The 21,535-nt window shown below is 46.2% G+C and overlaps 1 protein-coding gene and 1 pseudogene across 3 annotated transcripts in view; one reads left to right on the plus strand and one right to left on the minus strand.

The window, feature by feature from the left end:
* The first annotated feature begins 210 nt into the window (after positions 1-210).
* Positions 211-21,535, plus strand: part of SIN3A (SIN3 transcription regulator family member A) — a 73,023-nt gene continuing 51,698 nt past the window's right edge. Inside the window, exons 1-2 of one of the 3 annotated variants that reach the window (XM_047794508.1) lie at positions 4,467-4,665; positions 9,774-9,831. The gene's annotated coding sequence lies outside the window, so the exon portion shown is untranslated. Of the gene's footprint in view, positions 309-4,394; positions 4,666-9,773; positions 9,832-21,535 lie in introns of those variants that run through there. The other 2 variants (XM_047794509.1, XM_047794507.1) reach the window with 2 other exon arrangements.
* On the minus strand, positions 19,741-19,838 carry LOC125136943 (uncharacterized; annotated as a pseudogene).

Consider the following 21,535-nt stretch of genomic DNA (forward strand, 5'->3'; position numbering starts at 1 on the left):
CTCCTCCTCCGTGTCCACCCAGAGGATCTCCGAGTCACAGTAGGTCTCCTTCCAGTCCAAAGGCCTTAAGAAACTCGAAGCGGCGGTACCTTCGATATAGGGTCCTCTGCCACAGATGCGCCTCCCACTCACGGATACTTTAATCTATTTATTTAGATTTTTTTTTGGAGGGAGGGGGAGTTCAATGAAGGGGAAGAGGTGGAGCAAGGCAGGGAGGCGGGCCCAGGATGACTGACGAGAGCAGCGGGGAGCCAATGGCCCGTGGGGGGCGTTCCCCCCCATTCAGGACTCCTCGCCTGGCTCGGAAGGTATGTTAAACAGCTGCTTTTAATTTGGTCTCCCCAATCTTGGGCGTTTTGGGGGGCTAGTTCACCAGCCGGTCGCTTCGGCCAGTGCGCCCTGGTGCCGGCGCAACGGGTCCTGGGACGGAGCTAGGGAAGCTTGGAGTCCGGCGGCCGAGGGAGGCGAGGGGCAGGCCAGGAAGGAGAGCTCTTGGCGCCGCCCGCTCGCCAGTGTGTGTTTCCAAGCCCGGCCGGATCCGTGGGGAGGGGGTCGGCCCGGCCTGGGGTCGCCAGTGTGCCGGCCGTGCTGCCTAGTTTATTTCACCGAGCGGCCGGTTTCGGTAGGTTTCGGCCGCGAACTGGGTAAGGTGCCAGCAGGAGGAGGTCTCCCTCGCTCCTAGAATGCCTTAAAAAATTATTGTAAAGAAGAAAAAAGGGGAGATTCCGTACACCGACTGGAACCAGGCCTGGGCTGCGGCGCGCGGGCTCGGCAGGGGGCGGCGGCCTGAGCCCGGCTGGCCGGGCCCACTGAGTCCGCGGCGCCCGGAGTTGGTCGAGAGCTGGAGTTAGCAAGGGAGCCGGGGCCCGTGGCTTTCCCCGCTAACGATGCTGGGCGAAGGCGGCAGCCGCCCGAGGGTTTTGTTTCTGTCTGCAAACTTGTCCGAGGGGGCGGTGGGCGCGCTCAGGAGAGGCGCGGGTGCCTAGGGCCCGCGGTTGTTATGGACTCTGGGGGCGGGGGCAACGCCGGACTTGCGGGAGGGGCAGCCGGGGGAAGCCACCGGAAAGAGCCCCCGCACCTCGGCACTACCCCCATGCGCCGGTCTGGGTTCTCCGAACTCCCGGGCCGTGGCAGTAGAGCCAGCATTCGGCGCCGGAACACGGCCCGGGGGTGTGGAAAACCTCCAGGAACTCGGCGGCTTCGACTCACGGCCCCAGCTGATCCCCTTGCAAACATGGAGCTGCCTCCTTCCCCGCCCACCCCAAGGCGGCGGCAGCTCCCTTCCCATCCCCCGGTCGTGCTCCTCGCTTGCGGATGGGGTGGAGGCGGGGACGCAGGCGTGTGAGCGCGCCCACGAGGGGGTGGCCTGAAAGGGGCAGTGAAGGTCGGAAACTGGGAAAACAGTCTCCACGCTCAGAATCGGGAAAAGGAAATGCATCAGCGTGCGGGGAGGGGCGCGGGGGGCGCGCCTGTCAGCCGGGATGGCGGCCGCGGGTTGGGAGGCGGGGCGCCGGCGCGAAACGCCGAAGTCGGGCGGGGCGACGCCGCGAGATGGGGCGCAGGGGCCCGGGCCCACGGAACGCTAGGCTACCCCTGCCTCCACTCCTTGGCCTACCCTGTTTACTATCTACTCCCGCGACGGCTTGTGCAACCGGCTGGGAGCGGAGCTGAGGGGCGGGGCCTTTCTCTCTTCCACCCATCTCGGGCTCCTCAAGAGGGCCCGCCTTCTCTTGTCTTCCACTGGCTGGGAGAGACTCCCTTTTTTCCTTCTCGGTTGTTGATTGGATGACATTCTCCCGAGCTCCGCCTATCGGAGGCCGGGCTGGAGTTTAAGTTGCTAGGATTTTTTTCCTTGAAGGGCGGAGGGAGGATTCCTGCGGCTTACGTGAGGCGCAAGGTCCCGCCCCTACTCCTGATTGGTGCCATATATAGCCCCTCCTCCTCCGGCGGATTGAGCTAGGAGGGGGAAGTCCACCCTGTTCCCCGCCTCCTCCCTAGCGTGTGTGCGCGCTCAGCACATGTGTGAGGCCCGCCTTGCTCCTTCGAACTGTCCTCCCGCCCGGAAGTCCCGGGCTTGAAGCCCTAGGCAAGGGGGGCGGGGAGAGCCAAGAAGGCACACAATGATTCCTCCAAGCCTCGAGATCTGGTAGACTTTACGATGAAGTTAGTGTTTTACGGCGTAGAGTGAATTTGGGGGGCTTAGCTTCCGGGATTCTGCAGGATTTGGGAGGAGGGAGGGGGTCTGCCCTTCTCGGCCAAGTATTAAATTTCTGACACTGTGGCCTGGTTATTCCCGCGACTCTCTACTTCTAGGAGATCGTCCTAAGCTTAAGCTTCAGAATGCTGCGGACGCTGGCAGTGTTTTCTTCTCAGCGCAAAGCAGCTGCTGACCTTACTTGGCTTTATTAAAACTCTGAGCAACCTAGGATTGGTCTGGACACCTTAGGCAAGACCCCGCGCAGCTCACCCCCTCTTGACAGAGGAGTCGAGGGCGGCCCAATTCGGCTTGGGTTCCAAGTGGTTTTTGATGTCCATGTAGGAGCACCGTGTGCCACCCAGTCTAGGGAGCAGGGGACGGCGCAGAGTTAAACTAGCCCACGGCCAGTTCTGCATAAATGCTGCTTCCTCGTAATCTCCTAGAGGTTTGGCATGGGGGTCTCCTCTGTTTCGTCGGTGTGACTTATTTTTTGAGTTCTCTCCTGGAGCAAGGCTTGGCTCTCGGCGAGACTGCCCCCAACTGTCGGCTATTCATGGAGTTCACAGTTCGCTGCTTGTCCTTGCGGCTTGGAGTCAGGCCCACCTGTTGCCCGCACTCATTTCTTGACGTCTCCGCTTGATTGCCGAGGGAAGACAAGCTAGGACTTAGGAGTGAATTACCTGGGGCCTGGCCCTTGCTTACCCACTGGGCTCTCTAGGGGGAGTAGCCCTTTTGCGGAAGAGAGCGGGAAAACTAGTCCCGCCCCCTCCTCTCCTAGCGCTCCAAGAGCGCCCCCCAAGCAAGGCCAGTGTCAGTTCGTCCTATTTAGTGAATAAATAAAAGCAACCGAGATATCTCAGGCACTTTGTCTCTCTGTGTCAAGGCTGTATTACCTACACAGAGAGGGACTAGGGACTGTCATTAACACTCGTTCGCCAAGGAGGAGGAAATATAGCTGTTCTTATTACTTTTGTCCCCAACTTTGGAATTTTTTATCTTTTCTCTGAAGTGTGGAGCGAAGTTTCATTTATGCCATGGTCTGTTTAGTCTCCTTTCTCAGTTCCTCCAGTTAGAGGATGCCTCCAGATCTGCTTTGGAGATCGCGAGTGTCTTACACTTCAAGCTCCGCCTTCCGGAGGCTTGCCAGGGCGTTGGTTCTTAGGGCCCTGCCCTTATTTTGGTTATCTCCGCCCCTTTAGGACTGCATATTCAGGTTTAGGGAGTGTCGGCTTTAGAAGTATGCAGTCACCCCTAGCTGCGGGCTGAGCAACCCCTGGGGCTATTCCTTGGCATTGGTCTCTAACCTATAATTTTGTATTTTACTTACTGGAAGTAGCTGTCGGCTGCTTGGGATATTTGTGTTTGCAAGGAGGCAGCGTGCGGAAATGTAAACTAATGAGAAAGCTGGATAGGAAATATGAGGTTCTCTCTTTTTTTTCTTTTTTTGTAAGCGGGTCCTCCACGGTGGCGATGCTGCCGTCCCTCCCTTTCAAGTCCCAGGGCATCGGATTCCCGCTGCTGAGCTCCGCACCACCTCCTGTTTCGGGCCCTGGAACTCTCTGCTCTTCAGTCTCTAGTGTAAACATTCCACAAAAGGACTGCTAAGGTTCAGCCTCCTCGCGCAGGGCGGAGTCAGCTTCTTCCTAGACGGGCATCCTGGCCAATAAAGGATCCTACCGGCGCCAAGCTACCCAATCCGATGGTTGGGGGCGGGGCCTGGCCAGGCAGTGCAGTAGGAGGAGCCTAGTGTCACGGACATTTTATCCCACATAGGTTACTTACCTTCCTGGGGCAGTCAGAGAGCGAGGGGTAGCCTTCCATTGCGATGACCGGCGAGGGCGGGAGCGGAGTTTTTGGGCCTGTAGCTGAGACGGCACGGGGCGGGACGCGTGGAGTCCTCCAATGAGAGGTGAAGAGCTTCCCTGCTTCCTCCAATAGTGTTGCGGCTTGGGGGTGGGATTCGGCAATTCGTCTCCAATAGGCGGGGTTGAGTTAGGGAAGCTCCCCGCCAATAGGGGCGTGGAGAAGGTGAGCGGCTCCCCCTCCCCTCCCGGCCGAGGGGGAAGGGGCGGGCAATCGGCAGGCAGGGCGCAACGATTGGCTAAACTTTTAACTGACGGATAGTGCGACCAGTGGCGAAGCGAAGTTGATTCTTCCCTCTGCGGGGCGGGCCTGGGGAGTGGGCGGGATTTCCCGGGTAACAGAGAAGCGGCCGCGGCGGTAGAGGCGGCGGAGACGGTTTCTCCATCTTCCCCCCCTCCCCTTCCCCCCTCGGAGTTTCCCTCCCTCCCTCCCTCCCTCCTTCCCAGTCTGGGCACCGGGGCCTGTGACCGCTTCATTAGCGAAGAGGAGGCTGCCAGTTCTCTTTGGCGGGCCTGTGCCCCGCGCGGTTCTCGGGGCCTCCCTGCTGAGCCTGAGGCTCACGCCGAGAGGGACACGCAGTGAGGAGCGGCCCGAGTAGCTTTGCGGTAAGAGCATGCCGGACCGGGGTTGGGGCGGAGAGCCTGTTGGCGGGTAACGCTGGACTCGAGGGTGTGTATTTGTGGGGGGGCTGACCTCCTCGGCTTCCCGTAGAGCGGACGGGCGGGAGGTGTGTGGATGTGTGAGGGGGGTGGGGGGCGGAGCGGGGTAGCTCTTGGTGCGGGAGGGGGAGGAGAGCGTAGACCCGGTGCGCGCGGAGGGGGCGGGCTCTCGCGCCGCCGCTCAGGGGCGGGGCCGACGCGCGCGTGCGATTGTGGAGAAAGGGGCGGGGCGGGGCCCTGCGCTCTGTGCTATTTGCGACCGACCACCCCCCCTTGTCCTCCCGGGGTGGGCGGGGCCTTGGCTGGGCTGCCTCGTACTGGGCTGATAAGTCAAGGGTCTCCCGCGTGCGGCTTCGGGGCGCGGCAGGGAGGGGGCGTGAGGTCTGCCTTCCTCCGCCTTCCCGGGCTCGGGTTGGCCGGAGGGGCAGTACGGAGCGGCAATGCCACTCCCCCTGGCGATCCTCCCCCTTCCCCCTGGTTTCCGCCTCCTTGGCAAGTGAGGCGGGGCTCGGGAAAGCCCGCTGTCCGGTCTGGCTGGGAGTCGCGGCGCCTAGATTTGCCCCGCCCTATGTCTCGGTGGGTGGGAGGGGCCTCCCGACTGCGAACTATGGAGGTGTCAGGACTTTCTCTGGTGGCTCGCCCGTGCCTTTTGCCTTGGGCACGAGGGCCAGGTGCCAGAGCGGTTGTCTCTGATTTGCTCCATGCTATATGGATGACACCGTGCAGCCTGAAGAGTGGGAACGCAGTCACCGCCACTCCTCTCTCGGTTGTAATTATTGGGGTGGGTTGCTCAAGGAGCTTTCGTTGGAGTCTGTGGTCCAGCGCTGCTCGTGCTGTGACCGGGCTTCCGCAGCGCTGATGGTGGGGGATGGGCAGAGTGTCTTCAGAGACTAGAAATGTGGCCGGGGACAACCTTTCCTGGAGTTCCCTTGATGTGCAGTTGCCTTCGCTGTACGGGGCGGGGCTTCCTTTGAGCCAATGGGGCGGTGGGTAGTTAGTTAGACTTGGCCACTGTTTAGGTGCTTTGGAACTTCAAACTCAGCCAAAAAAAGGCTGTGGCAGCTCCTGTTCACAAGGCTGAGATTTAGAAAAGAAAGGGTTGGATTTACATTTTACTGTTAAAGATGATTATTTATAAAAGATGGTCATTTAAAAAAAACTCAGACTTTGAATTGAAAATTCCAATTTTTTCAGCTCCTGCATTTTCAAATGCTTTAATTGTACAGATGGTCCTGCTGTGTAAGCTTAATTTCACTAAGAAATAAGTTGCAAGTTAGATAACTTTATATGGTCTTGAAAAGTCTTCTGGTTTTATGTAATTCTGTTAGAACATCTAGACCACTTTCTACTTATATTCTGTAAAATTTAGTGTTCTTGCCTTATTTTATTAGAGTAGGGTGAATAGAGGACTAGTGTAGCCTTGTGTATGTGACTTATGTAGTGTTGCCCTACAGCCTGTATTGGGAATTGCCTTATGACGTTTCAAGTTTAATGAACCGTTTTAATTGAGGTTATTGCTCTGAGTTGAGACATTCTCTTTAAGATAAATTACTTATGTTCATTCAGTGTTTTTCTTGAGAAAATAAACAAACAAGTATGTTTACTTATGTACTAATATCTGAGCAAGCCCACTGGCTAATTAACTAAACCGAAGTTAAATTCTAGATTTGTGCTTTGCTCATTTGGGACTGAGAGCTTGGTGCCCTGTGCTGTACTCATGTGAAGAGATTGTCTCACCTTCTTAACTAAGGAAGTAGCAATGGTGACAGCAGCTTTTCAGTTTGGTTATGGTGACTGTAATAGAATTGTTGTAGAGACAGAAAACTTGGATGTTTTTCCTGTTGCTGTATACTGACAAAGATAGTGAAGGCAGTGGAGAATTTATCATTGAGGAAAGTTTGGTTAACACATAGTTGTTCCCAACTTGCAGTGTTGTGTGCTGGGAAACATAGAAGACCTAATTCATGCCCTTAAAGAATATGTTGTCTGTTGGTGAGTCAGGGTCAGAAGTCCCACATAAGCTTTACGAATTTGAGTAAAAGCCTGGATATGCTGCATTAGGAAAGTTTTCATAAATGCTTCTTACCTCTTCAAATATCAATATCATATACTATAGTTTCATCAAAGATGCTAGATAGATTGGCATTTTGTAATTATGAAGGTTTCACCTAAAGAGTAAAACTTGTTTTGTTTTTTTAGGGAAGGAGATGTGTAGTAATTTGATAAGATTACTGGCAGAGCATAGTCCTGTTTATATCTTCAGTGTAAACAGACAAGATACTGGAGAGCTATGCAAGGCAGATGTTAGTGACTGTGAATTTTAGTTGGAATTAAGATAATATCCATGACGTTCAGTAATCTATGAAGTGCATTAAAAGGCTTTCTTCCTATTCTTACTCTTTTTTTTTTTTTTTAATGTCTTCACCCATGACATATAGAAGATCCCTGGCTAGAGAACAAGTCTGAGCCACAGCTTCAATCTACGCCATAGCTGAGGCAACACTAGATACTTAACCCCACTGCGCTGGGCCGGGGATCCCACCCAAGTTGCCTCAGAGACAGTGCTTCATCCTTAACTTGCTGTACCACAACAGGAACTCTTAAAAGACTTTCCTACTCTTCTGGATAACTCCAGCAACCAAGAGTTTGTTAAGCTTTATTTTCTGTAGATTCTTATAAAGATGATAGTTCAATGCTTTTTCAAATTACACCCTCTGTCTCCTTGAATAATAAGAATAACGAGTTCCTGTAGTGGCTCAGTGGTAACAAACCTGACTGGTATCCATGAGGATGTGAACTGAATCCCTGGCCTTGCTCAGTGGGTTAAGGATCCTGCGTCGACATGAGCTGTGGTGCAAGTTGCATATGCAACTTGGATTTGACATTGCTGTAGCTGTGGCATAGGCCGGCAGCTACAGCTCTGATTCGACCCCTAGCCTGGGAACTTCATATGCTGCATTGTGGCACTAAAAAGACCAAAAAAAAAAAAAAAGAAGAAGAAGAAGAAGAATTTACATTTATTGAGCCCTTTACTATTCCCAGGCACTGAGTTAGGTACTATACATTTGTCAACCAATTTAATCTTCACTAAAACCTTCATAGTGGGTTCTTAGAAATCTGTTTTCTAAAGCTAAGGAGGAGTTCCCCTTGTGGCTCAGTGGTGAACGAATCCCACCAGGGACCATGAGGTTCGGGTTCGATCCCTGGCCTTGCTCAGTGGGTTAAGTATCCAGTGCTGCCATGAGCGGTGGTGTAGGTTGAAGACACAGCTCAGATCTCCCATTGCTGTGGCTGCGGCATAGGTCGGCAGCTGCAGCTCTGATTTGATCCCTAGCCTGGGAACCTCCATATGCTGCAGGAGCGGCCCAAGAAAATGGCAAAAAGCCAAAAAAAAAAGAAAAAAAAAAACCTAAGAAAACAGTGGGACAGTGAAGTTAGACACAAATGTCAGCCGGAATCTGAACCCAGACCTTCCGGTTCCAGAGTCCATGCTCCTTCACCTGGTTCTTGTCTAAGGATAATAAACAGAGAAGGAGCAGGGTGGGGGTTTTGCGTGCGTGCGTGTTGTGGTAAAATACATATAAACATAAAAAATTTATGATTTTACTTGTTTTAAATGTACAATTCAATGACAGTCAGTACATACACATTGTTGTGCAGCTGTCATCACCATCCATTTCCAGAATTTTTCATCATCCCAGACTGAAACTCTGTACCCATTAAACAGTAACAACTCCGTTAAACCTCCCCTCTAACCCCTCCCCCACAACCACCACTCTCCTGTGTCTATGAATTTGACTTCTGTAAGTATGTCATGTCAGTGGAATTATACAGTATTCGTCCTTATTTCACTTGGAATATTAATATTGTCTTCAAGATTCATCCATGTTGTAGCATGTGTCAGAATTACCTTTTTACAGTTAACAATATTCCGTTATATGTATATACCACTTTTTGTTTATTCATGTGTTGGTGGACATTTGGGTTGTTTTTAACCTCTTGGTTATTGTGAGTAATATTGCTAGGAAAGGTGTATAAATATCTTTTCAAGTACTTGCTTTGAATTCTTTTAAGTCTATCCCCAGAAGTGTAATTGCTAGGTCATATGGTAATTCTATGTTTAATTTTTAGAAGAATCAGTAATGTGTTTTTGAATTCAGGTTTGAGGGGGAAAGATTGGGGTTCAGATTCTAAAGGCGAATTGAGTCAACGTGCTTTTGTTTTTGCTTTTTTTTGGGGGGGGGGCTGTACCCACACCATATGGAAGTTCCCTGGCCAGGGATCAAACAGCCACAGCAGCAACCCCAGCTGCTGCAGTGACAATGCCAAATCCTTAACCAGCTGGGCCGCAGGGGAACTCCTCAACATACATTCTTGACCACTTTTTTTTTACTGAAGTATAGTTAATGTACAGTATTATATGTTTCAGATATACAAGATGGTGATTCATAGTTTTTTTTGTCTTTTTTTTTTTTTTTTTTATCTTTTTATTAGGGCTGCACCCGTGACATGTGGAGGTTCCCAGGCTAGGGGTCGAATTGCAGCTACAGCTGCCGGCCTATGCCACAGCCACAGCAACACAGGATCCGAGCCGTGTCTGCCACCTACACCACAGCTCAGGGCAACGCTGGATCCTTAATCCACTGAGCGAGGCCAGGGATCCAACCCACAACCTCATGGTTCCTAGTCGGGTTTGTTAATCACTGAGCCATGAGGGGAGCTCCTTGAGCATCTTCTTAAATAGCTCTGGAAGAGTCTTTGTCCCTGAGAAGTTTATATTCTTAGAAGAAAAGGTAAATATTCGCATAATATGAATTTACTACCCATCAATCCCTTAGTGTATAAGAGTCATGTACAAAGAGCTATAAGGAATTCAGAGGAGAGCCCACCTTAGGGATGGATGAAGGGGGGTTACTAAATGAGAAATGGAAGAGAGAAGTTTAAAATCATAGATCCTGTTGAGGGGAGTTGTTAGATCTCTCAAAATGCTCTCAGAGTGTTTTGGAATAATCAAAGAGATGGCATTGTATTAAAATGAATTGTCTGTCTTCCAGAGTTGGTGATCCTGTTCTCCTCAGTGTGCAGATGTGACTGCTTCCACTGCTTTGGAAGGTAGTTAAAGAGTCCCAGTGAAGAAATTATGGACTTGGCATAACTTGTTGCTGTTACTATGTCTAGCTCAAGATATATTAATATGGTTAATTATTGCTTCCTAATACTTCTTTTCATTCACATGCCTTAATGTTTCTGCTACTTTAATAAGTGAACAGTAGAAGTAATATCTTAGGATTTTTATTTTTTCTTATTACAGTTTAAGTAATTAATTTTGGGTATTTGTTTTTTGTAGAGGTTAAGGTCAAAGAAAGAAACCCATCCGGCAGCATACTTGTAGTCTGAATCAGGGTTCTGCCATTGTTATTATTATTATTATTATTACTGTTTGTCTTTTTAGGTCCATACCTGTGGCATATGGAAGTTCCCAAGCTAGGGGTCAAATCAGAGCTGTAGTTGCCAGCCGACAAGGCAAGATATGTGTAGTGTCTGCAACTTACACCACAGCTCATGGCAATGCCGGATCCTTAACCATCTGAGTGAGACCAGAGGTCGAACCCACATCCTTATGGATACTAGTCGGGTTCGTTACAGCTAAGCCGCAATGGAAACTCTGGGGTTCTGCCATTATTATGTTACATTTTTTTCCAAATATTTCAAGTTTTGTTTTTCTGACATTTTTCTTTTAAAATGTGAATTCTGATTGTCTTTAGACAATCATTTGATTGTCTTTTAACAACATATTAACAAAAAAAACTCCTTGGCTTCCTTTAATTATGTAACTTTCTTTTGGGGTCTGTTTCCTCTGAAGACCGCCCAGTGGGATCTGTTGTCAGTTATAACCACATGCAGATTTTTTTTTTTGCTTTTTAGGGCCGCAGTTGTGACATAAGGACTTTCTCGGACTAAGGGTCGAATTGAAGCTACAGCTGCCAGCCTGCCTACCCCACAGCAATACAGGATCTGAGCCAAGTCTGTGACCTACACCACAGGTCATGGCAACCCCAGATCCTTAGCCCACCAATCGAGGCTAAGGATTGAACCTGCAACTAGTAAGATTCATTTCTGCTGCGCCACAATAGGAACTTTATATGCACATTTTTTTTGTCTCTGTACATTTGTAGGGCAACAACCTTATACTGGCTTCCCTTAGGGAGAGCTGCACCAGTGGCTCACAGTTCATATAGATTTAGACTTTATTTTGATAGCCTTAGTGCCAAAGGCAGTGCTGGCACACAGTAGGTGATAGATAATTTACAAACAAAATGAACTCTAATGGCCTTCGTTTGCTAACTAGAGGATACCTCTGTTTTAGTTGGCATTTATTTTTATTTATTTATTTATTTTTGTCTTTTTGCCATTTCTTGGGCTGCTCCTGTGGCATATGGAGGTTCCCAGGCTAGGGGTCGAATCAGAGCTGTAGCCCCCAGCCTACGCCAGAAACACAGCAACGCGGGGTCCGAGCCCCGTCTGCAACCTACACCACAGCTCACGGCAACGCCGGATCCTTAACCCACTGAGCAAGGGCAGGGACCGAACCCGCAACCTCATGGTTCCTAGTTGGATTCGTTAACCACTGCGCCACAACGGGAACTCCTTAGTTGGCATTTAACTTCAAAATTAGTTAGGCATTTATTAGTACCAATTTCTAACTGATACATCTCTTTTTTGCCCCTCATTTCTTTTGATTTTGTCCTCACTCCCTTTTTTTATGTGTTATTTTTATTTACCACCATTATGTCAATGGATGCTTCCTCAGTCCTGCTGGTATCCTCTGGGGCTAGGTGTGTTGATTTGCAAGCTGTTGAAGGATATACAGAGCCACAGTTCATTATCCACAACTTTGAAATGCAAGAGTTTTGTTTGTTTGTTTTGTAAGTTTGGTTCTACGACTAATTTAGGGGCTCAGCCTGATCTACGTTGTCTCTCTTGGTACAGAAATGTGAATGTGCTTGATTATGGAGCGCTATATTTTGCTCTATATTACCTTTCGAAAATCCAAGCAGTGCTGGTGACTAACAAATTTCTGCCTCTCGGAGTTCCCATCGTGGCGCAGTGGTTAATGAATCCGACTAGGAACCATGAGGTTGCGGGTTCGGTCCCTGCCCTTGGTCAGTGGGTTAACGATCCGGCGTTGCCGTGAGCTGTGGTGTAGGTTGCAGACGGGGCTCGGATCCCGCGTTGCTGTGGCTCTGGCATAGGCCGGCGGCTACAGCTCCGATTGGACCCCTAGCCTGGGAACCTCCATATGCCGCAGAATCGGCCCAAAGAAATAGCAAAAAAAAAAAAAAATTCTGCCTCTCACTGGGGACCTCTCACCTGTACTGTAGATAAACAAATCCAGTGACCCACTTCATATTTCCTTTTGGATGTCTAATAGGTATATCTCTTTCTGTTTTTTTCTTAAGTGGTCTATCAGCAAATACTATTTGCTCTATATTCAAAATATCCAGAATTTGACCACTTAACCCCCAACTTCAGCAGTGAGTGCCACTAATATCTCTAGCTTGGATTATTTCAGTAGCACCTTTGTTATTGCCCCTCCTCAGTTTGTTCTTTTTTCTTTTCTTTTTTAATTGGCTGCACCCATGGTATGTGGAAGTTCCCAGGCCAGTGGTTGAACCCACACCACAGCAGCAACTTTAGCCACTGCAGTGACAGCACTGGATCCTTAACCTGCTGTGCCACAGGGAAATCCTCCTTCAGTCTGTTTTCTACACAGCAACCCAGGTGGTTCTCTGTGTAAAACCCTCCAGTGGCTTCCCATTTCATCCTGCGTATTAAATCTGAGACCCTATGAGAGCAAACATAATATGCTCCCTACCTACTACCCCCAACTCTATTACCTCTCTGACTTCATTTCCTATTAGTCTCTCCTCCATTTCACTCCAGTTACGTGGCCTTTTTGCTGTTCTTGGAAAATACAAAGCATGTATGTACATCATTCTTTGCATTTGCTGTGCACTCTGCCTATAATGTTTCTCCTGATTTCCACATGGCTAGCTCTTTACTTAGTTCCCTTACAAGTTACCTTATTAGTGAGGTATTGTTTGGTTACTTTGACCTAAAATTTCAAAAACTCTTCCATGCTCTTTCTTCTTGGGACTTGTCATTGTCTAATATTCTGAACATTTTGTTGATTACTGTCTATTTCTCTCACTAAAATGTAAACTTCCCAAGGGAGGAGAGTTTACCCTAGCTCCCAAAACAATGCCTGGTGCATAATATGCACTCAATAAGTACTAAATAGTAGAGGATGCGTGCAAGAATCAATGAATGATTTGGTTTCTACCACAGCAAAGCAGTAAGCTAAGCAATTGGAGGATACAAAGATGGTTAAAGATTTGTGTGTCCATGTCTGCATGGGGATAGAAATATAGGTAATAAGATAGAGGCAGTATGAGATGAGTGACAGATCTACATATCTATCCTCTTTAGAACTGCTTTGAGTTGTATTTCTTTCTCTTTTTTTCCCCCGCTTTTTAGGGCTGTGCCCGTGGCATATGGAGGTTCCCAGGCTAGGGGTCAAATCAGAGCTACAGCTGCCAGCCGCAGCCATAGCGATGTGGGATCTGAGCCATGTCTGCAACCTATAACACAGCTCATAGTAACACCAGATCCTTAACCCACTGAGCAAGGCCAGGGATTGAACCTGAGTCCTCATGGATACTAGTCAGAGTCGTTTCCGCTGTACCATGGTGGGAACTACGAGTTCTGTTCTTTATAATGCTTTCTTTATAGTTTTAGTGAGCGTATCTTCTGTTACACTTAGTCCATAGTTTTGTACCATTCCCAGTTAATTTATAGAAACCTTGTCACACAGACTAAATGTTAATGTCCTTGAGAATAGGGAGACACAATGATTTCCTTCTTTTATGTTCCCCTACTATTAATGTTTAATTTTTTAAAACTGTTCACCTTGAAATAATTTTTGTCTTAAAAAAAAGTTGCAAAAATAATGCAGAGAATTGCTTACAGAGGAATAAACTTGCCATAATGGAATAAACTCTTTAGTTATTACTACTTATACATCTGACCTGTATTGTGGGATCTTAATGATCTTAGTTATTCTATATCTTGAAAGACATTTTGGTCCTTCATCATGTTAGGAATTACTTTATCATTACTCATCAGTTATTCCCAACTATGCTAAAAAAGACTAAAATAATAAGAAAACTGAAGAGTGATGGAATTGCCTAGAAGGATGATGTAGTAGTAAAATTAAGTCATCACTGCTTCACTTTAGTTTTCTTACTGCTTTGTCCAAAGCATTTATGAAGCATCTATGAAGAAAGTGTAAGTTAGGAGTTCTCATCATGGCGTAGTGGAAATGAATCAACTAGTATCCATGAGGACGCAAGTTCGATCCCTGGCCTCGTTCAGCGGGTTAAGGATCTGGTGTTGCTGTGAGCTGTGGTGTAGGTTGCAGACACATCTCTGATACCCCGTTGCTGTGGCTGTGGTGTAGGCTGGCAGCCGTAGCTCTGATTGGACATTTGGCCTGGCAACTTCCATATGCCACAGGTGCAGGCCTAAAAAAAAAAGAAAATGTAAATTCCTACTATGGTGCGAGGGGATCACCGGCAGGATCAGCGGTGTCTCAAGCGCTGGGGCAGGTTTGACCCCTGGCACAGTGGGTTAAAAGGATCCAGTGTTGCTGCGATGTGGGTCATAACTGCGGCTCAGATCTCATCCCTGACCAAGAAGTCCATATGCCACAGGGAATCCACAAAAGAAAAGGAAACAAAACAAAACACGAATCAACATATCTGTGAAACAAAAACAGATTTACTATAATATATAGAGAACAGACTTGTGGTTGCCAAGGGGGTGGGGGAGTGGGAAGGGGAGTTAGGAATTAGCAGAGCAAACTATTATATATAGCATGGATAAATAAGGTCCTACTGTATAACACAGAGAACTATATTCAATATCCTATGATAAACCATAATTAGAAGAATACGCAAAAGAATACGTATGTGTAACTGAATCACTTTGCTATACAGCAGAGATTAACACACTATTGTAAATCAACTATACTTCAATAAAATAAAAAAGTTGGGGGGGTGCCATCTTAAACATGTAAGTTATTAACATTTGGGGTTTCTGGGTGAAGAGTATATGACAGTTCTTTATACTACTATTTTTATAATTTTTTAAAGCTTTTATTCAACATGTCATACCTGTAACCTTTCATTTTCGTCCTATAATGGCAAAGAGAAGAAAACTAACAAAGGAAGACATTGCGGATTTATTAGAGGAATTAGTAGGTGAATTGCAACGGATAGCAGCACTCTAGGCTGTAATGATGATGGTAGAATTGAGTGTGTAAGTCAAGCTGCAGGCTTGAGTCTTCAGGTGACAATACCCTAGATGAATTTTCTCAGACTGAAAAATTTGAGTGGATAATATATTTCTGAGGGGGGTGGGGGAAGAAATATGGTGTTCTCATCCAGGAATCATTCAGCAGGAAGAACTCTAGAATGCAATATTTTCTCTTTTTTAAGGGCTGCACCTGTGGCATATGGAAGTTCCCAGGCTAGGTAGGAGTCAAATCAGAGCTGTAGCTGCCTGCTTATGTCATAGCCACAGCAATGCCAGATCCCAGCTGTCTGTGAACTACGCCACAGTTCATGGCAATGCCAGATCCTTAACCCACTGATCCGAGACCAGGGATCAAACCTTCATCCTCATGGATATAGTCAGATTTGTTACCACTTAGCTACAGTGGGAACTCCAAGAATGCAGTATTTTCTACAAGAATCACAACCATTCCAATTTGCTAAAAGAATGTAAAAGATGGTATTCTTTCATCTTTTAGGGCTGTTTTTATACCAAAACTTAGTACGGTTTATAAGTGGATAGTTGGCAAAGACAGGTGTGTATACAAAGGTGATAAGAAGGAAACATGAAAAAATGAAAAAAATTATTGGATTGATAGTTCTAGGTAGTACTTATTAGTCTAAAATGGAGAATGCTTGCAATTATGGAGCAAAGAACATGATTGTCCTCTCCAACAAAATTAAGAACTAAGTTTTTCAAAGTTGTGTTTGATGATACGAGGGCAAAAAGGGCTCAAAAGTAACAATGTGCAGAGTTTCTGTCATGCCTCAGCGGTTAATGAATCTCACTAGCATCCATGAGGACGCAGGTTTGATCCCTGGCCTTGCTCAGTGGGTTAAGGATCTGGGGTTGCTGTGAGCTGTGGTGTAGGTTGCAGATGCGGCTCAGATCCTGCGTTGCCATGGCTGTGGCATAGGCCAGCAGCTACAGCTCCAATTAGACCCCTAGCCTGGGAACTTCCATATGCCACAAATGCAGCCCTAAAAAGCCAAAAAAAAAAAAGTGACAATAAGCTACAACTTTACTTGAGATTTATCTGAGATCTAAAATAAAAACTTAAAGGAATTCTCTTTTGGCTCAGCCAGTTAAGGATCTGGCATTGTCACTGCAGCAGCTTGGGTCACTGCCATGGTTCCTGTTCAATCCCTGGCCCAGGAACTTTCACAGGCTGTAGGTTCAGCCAAAAGAGAAAATTTTATAGAATGGCTATGTTCCAAGTTCAGGTTCATTCATGACAGTTGATTAGTCAGTTGCATTTTAACTGCATTTATTGCCTGTTTTGGGTATTTATATCTTTAAAACCAAGGAAATATGTAATAAAAATTTGGATTTGCTATTTAAATTCTTACTAAAAAGATTTTTTTTTCTGCACCTGTGGCATGTGGAAATTCTTAGACCAGGGATCAAGCCTGCGCCACAGTTGTAGCCTGTGCCACGGCTGTGGCAGTGTTGGATCCTTAACCCACTGTGCCATAAGGGAATTTCTTTTACTAAAATTTCTAGTAAAGATGCTTTAAACCCAAATGGTAAATGATAATGATGTTTTTCTGGTACACTGAGTGTGAAAGGTGAATCCATGTCATGAAGAAAAGAGTGATGTCTTCTTGCACATACAAGATGATTGTCCTGAGCCACCTTGGTAAAAATTGCTGACACCATAGTATGACATAACCCCACCAAAGCTCACAAATGGTATATGTCAGGGAGTTCCTGCTGTGGGTCAGTGAGTTAAGAATCTGACTATAGGGGCTAGGGTCTCTGCGGAGGCTTGAGGAGGCTCAGGCTCCATCCCTGACCCAGCAGGTGGGTTAAAGGGTCTGGCTTTGCCACAACTGCAGTGTAGGTTACAGCTGAGGCTTAAATTCATTGTCCTGCCTGGGAACTTCCATATGCCTGAGGGTAGGGACATTTAAAAGGAGGGGGTATGTCATGGGGAATTGTCATTATATTACACCGATGTTTCTCAACCTTGGCACCGTTAGCATTTTGGGCTGAATAATTCTTCGTTGTGAGGGGCTGTCCTGTACATTGTAGGATGTTTACAACATTCCTGGCCTCTATTCATGAGATGACAGTAGCATCCTTCTGGAATTGTGACAACCAAAAATGTCTTCCAGAATTGCCAAATGTGCCCTGGGGGTAGAATCTCCCCAGGTTGGGGACCATCTCATCGAAAGAATGTGAAACTGTGTTCAGGGGAGGCTTGGGTGTCAGATGTTATAGCGTTTTAAGAAGAATGGGTTATATGTTATAGCGTTTTAAGAAGAATGGGTTATTAATTTTCTTGAGTAATATGGGAAATATAAACAGATTGGCTTTTTCATTTATTCTGGAACACTTTTCATATTCTAGCAGATTTAAATCCAGAAGTGATAAAGTGGTCAGATTTTGAAGTAGACTATGTCAGGCAGTTTTACTGAGTTGAAGTAATTACATTCATTCACTTAATGCTTTGATAAAAATTTCTTTGCTTTTGAGGAGAAACTTTCCATTTTTCAGGAGTATTCATTGAGGAGTTCCCGTCGTGGTGCAGCGGAAACGAATCTGACTAGGAACTGTGAGGTTGTGGGTTCGATCCCTGGCCTTGCTCTTTGGGTTAAGATCCAGCGTTGCCATGAGCTGTGGTGTAGGTCACAGACTTGGCTTGGATGCTGTGTTGCTGTGGCTGTGGCATAGGCTGGCAGCTACAGCTCTGATTAAACCCCTAGCCAAGGAACCTCCCTAATGCTGCGAGTGTGGCCCTAAAGAAGGCAAAATAAATAAATAATTTTTTTCAGAAGATTTTATTATATAAATAAATAAAAGAGCTTTAAAGTGTTCCTAATTCAAGATAGTAACACAAAATCAAGAGGTATTAAAGGATCAACCATAAATTAAGTGCATTTCAAAAAGAAAGTAGTATTGTATACTTAAAAGCCTCCAGAATAGGGTGGTTTGTTCTATACACACTATTACTTTGAGCTTATCTTTTCTAGGGGGGCCACACCCCCATTAGTTGGAAATTCCTGGGCTAGAGATCCAGTTGCGCCATAGCAGCGACCTAAGTTACGGCGGTAATAACGCCAGATCCTTAACCTACTTACTGCACCATAGGAGAACTCTGTTTTGAGTTTATCTTTTTTTTTCCCCCGCCTTTTTTAAGGGCATCGCCTGTGGTATATGGAAGTTCCCAGGCTGGCGGTCAAATTGGAGCTGCAGCTGCTGGCCTACACACACAGCCACCTCAACACCAGATCCAAGCCACATCTGCGACCCTGCAGTGAAGCTTTTGGCAACACCAGATTCTTTAACCCACTAAGCAAGGCCAGGGAGCAGACCTGCATCCTCATGGATACTAGTAGGATTATTGACCCGCTGAGCCACAATGGGAAGTGCACTTTGAATTTATCTTTACTAAAATAATTTTATTGTTTCCACCTAAACTAATTTGTGAAACTTGACCTAAATGAAAAAGATACTCAAAGTTGAGGTTTCCATTTGGATTTTAATAATTATGGAGAAATGCCTGGATTTCTAGGTAGGCCAACTCTTTATTGTGATTAAAGATATTTAGATTGTAAAACTAGAAAGCGTGTTTTTATTTTTCTTGTTCTGAGAGAGTTAGCTTTTACCTCTGCCCTTCTAACCTTTGTCTGAAACCTATCCCATTCGCTAGCAAGTTGTTTTGCCCTACTCTGGAAAACTCCCCTGCAATATCAAAATTACCTTGCTCTGTTTGCTTTATTTGGGAATTATGATTCCTTTACAAGGTGATTTGAAGCTATTCCCACTCATTATTATAATACATGGCTAGATGACTTTTTAGTGTTCTGCTGCCATTGTTTGTTCACATTAGTCTTTAACTAGTATCTGTCCCTCAGACTGCTTTTTTTTTTTTTCCTTTTTAAATTTCTGTCTTCCTTACAGGGTAAGCTTCAAATCTGAAATAGTTGGAGACCATAGTGGCAGATAAAAATGTCACCCAAAGCAGGGCTTGAAAGTAGCTTTGTGCCTGACTCTTGTAGCTCCATCATTTGGCATTCAAATACTTTATAGTTTGGAATTACAGTGTACCTGTCTGCAAGGAGGATACTCTAGTCTGTCCAGTATTTCTGCTCCAGGTTGTTCATGTACTCCAAGGAGAAGGAGTGTGTCTAGCCTCTTGATCCTTTAACCAGCTATGTGACCTTGAACATGTCTCTTAATTTGAGTATAATTTCCCTCTCAGTTGGCTTCTCGGTGTGTTCATCTGACGGGACTGTTGTGAGGAGCACTTCAACTGATAGCAGAGTTGATATAATTTGATACCATGTATGGAAGACTTAGCCACGGCAACAGCAGCGTGGGATCTGAGCTGAGTTTGCGACCTATACCACAGCTCACGGCAACGTCAGATCCTTTAACCCACTGAGCGATGCCAGGGATTGAATTTGTGTCCTCATGGATACTAGTTGGGGTCCTTACCGTTGAGCCACAACAGGAAGTCCTCTCTTTTATATATAGTAATGTGTATATGTTAATCCCGAACTCCTGGTATAGCCCTCCTTTCCATGTTTCCCCTTTGGTAACCATAAGCTTGTTTCCAAAAATCTGTGTTTCTGTTTTGTAAATAAGTTCATTTATATTATTTTAAAATTAGATTCTACAAAAAATATGGAATGCTTCACAAATTTGTGTATTCAGGGGCCCTGCTAATCTCCTCCATATTGTTCCAATTTTAGTGTATGTGCTGCTGAAACAAGCAAGAATGAAGTTAAATGCTTTACAGAATCACAATCAGTTTGTAAAAGTGATGATATTTTAATAGCTAAAAGGTAGGACATGATCTCAGAATAAAGCATAGTTTTTATTTTTTGTTTTTTTGCTTTTTAGGGCCTCATCCATGGTGTATGGAAGTTCCCAGGCTTGGGGTCGAATCGCAGCCACAGCTGCCGGCCTACACCACAGCCACAGCAATTTCAGGATCTGAGCCGCATCTGTAGCCTACGCCATAGCTCATAGCAACGCCAGATCCCCAACCCACTGAGTGAGACCAGGGATCGAACCCACATCTTCATGGATGCTAGTTGGATTCATTTCCTCTGTGCCACAGCAGGAGCTCCCTAAAGCATAGTTTTTATTTTTATTTTTTTTTTTTGTCTTTTTTTGTTGTTGTTGTTGTTGCTATTTCTTGGGCCGCTCCTGCGGCATATGGAGGTTCCCAGGCTAGGGGTTGAATCGGAGCTGTAGCCACCGGCCTACGCCAGAGCCACAGCAACTCGGGATCCGAGCCGTGTCTGCAACCTACACCACAGCTCACGGCAACGCCGGATCGTTAACCCACTGAGCAAGGGCAGGGACCGAACCCGCAACCTCATGGTTCCTAGTCGGATTCGTTAACCACTGCGCCACGATGGGAACTCCTAAAGCATAGTTTTTAATACTTAATCTATTCTCACAGCAATTCCTTCTCCCCCCTTCTCTTTCCTTTTCCTATAGACTGGCCCATAGACCAGCATTTAAGAATCACTACTATATTCTAATTATATCCTTTTGCAAATAAGGAAATAGGACCAAAGTTATACAGCATCCAGTCAGAGTTAGGACTAGAATCCAGGTCTTTATAGGAACTCCAGTCTTTTTTCCATAGTTCTATGTTCTGATCCGTAGTTCTGATCTAAATTTGGTTTTCCATTTATGAGATAATGGCTGGCTTCTGGTTACAGAGATTAATTTCAGGTAAGTTTAAGCATTTAGGTTACAAACTTGTAGAACCCAAAAACCAAACCATGATCTAGATCATGGGTGTACGTAGACTTAGCAGACAGAAAGTTTCTTTGTTGTTTTGTTTGTTTTTGCTTTTTAGAGCCGAATCTTTTAGCATATGGAAGGTCCCAGACTAGGGGTGGAATTGGAGCTATAACTGCTGGCCTACGCCACAGTCACAGCAACGTGGGATCTGAGCCATGTCTGTGACCGACACTACAGCTCACGGCAATGCCAGATCCTTAACTCAATGAGCAAGGCCAGGAATCAAATCCACATCCTCATGGTTACCAGTCGGGTTCGTAACCTGCTGAGCCACAACAGGAACTCTCCCAAAAGTCTTTAAGACTTTACACTCTGTGCATTTATTAGACCTATTTCCTTATCCCCAAAAGGTGAAATTGAATGTTCATAGTCAATTGACTGATAGTTCTTAAGTATCAAATGGCATATATAAATCTATATTTCCAATCTCTTAATATGTCTGAAAAGGTTCAAAATACTGAGCTAAATATGCTACTTTATACTGGAAACGCCTAGGAAAATGTAACCAGTTTAGACATTTTAAATTATTTCCCCTCAGCAGCTGTCAGCAGTATGTTTTCAGTTCCAGTTAGCTGGGTTCAACATATTATTATACATAAATTTGGGAGACTTAGTCCTTTGATCTAAAGTTATAGTCAACAGAGAGGGTATT

The sequence above is a fragment of the Phacochoerus africanus genome, chromosome 9 (assembly GCF_016906955.1).
Source record: "Phacochoerus africanus isolate WHEZ1 chromosome 9, ROS_Pafr_v1, whole genome shotgun sequence".
NCBI lineage: Eukaryota > Metazoa > Chordata > Mammalia > Artiodactyla > Suidae > Phacochoerus > Phacochoerus africanus.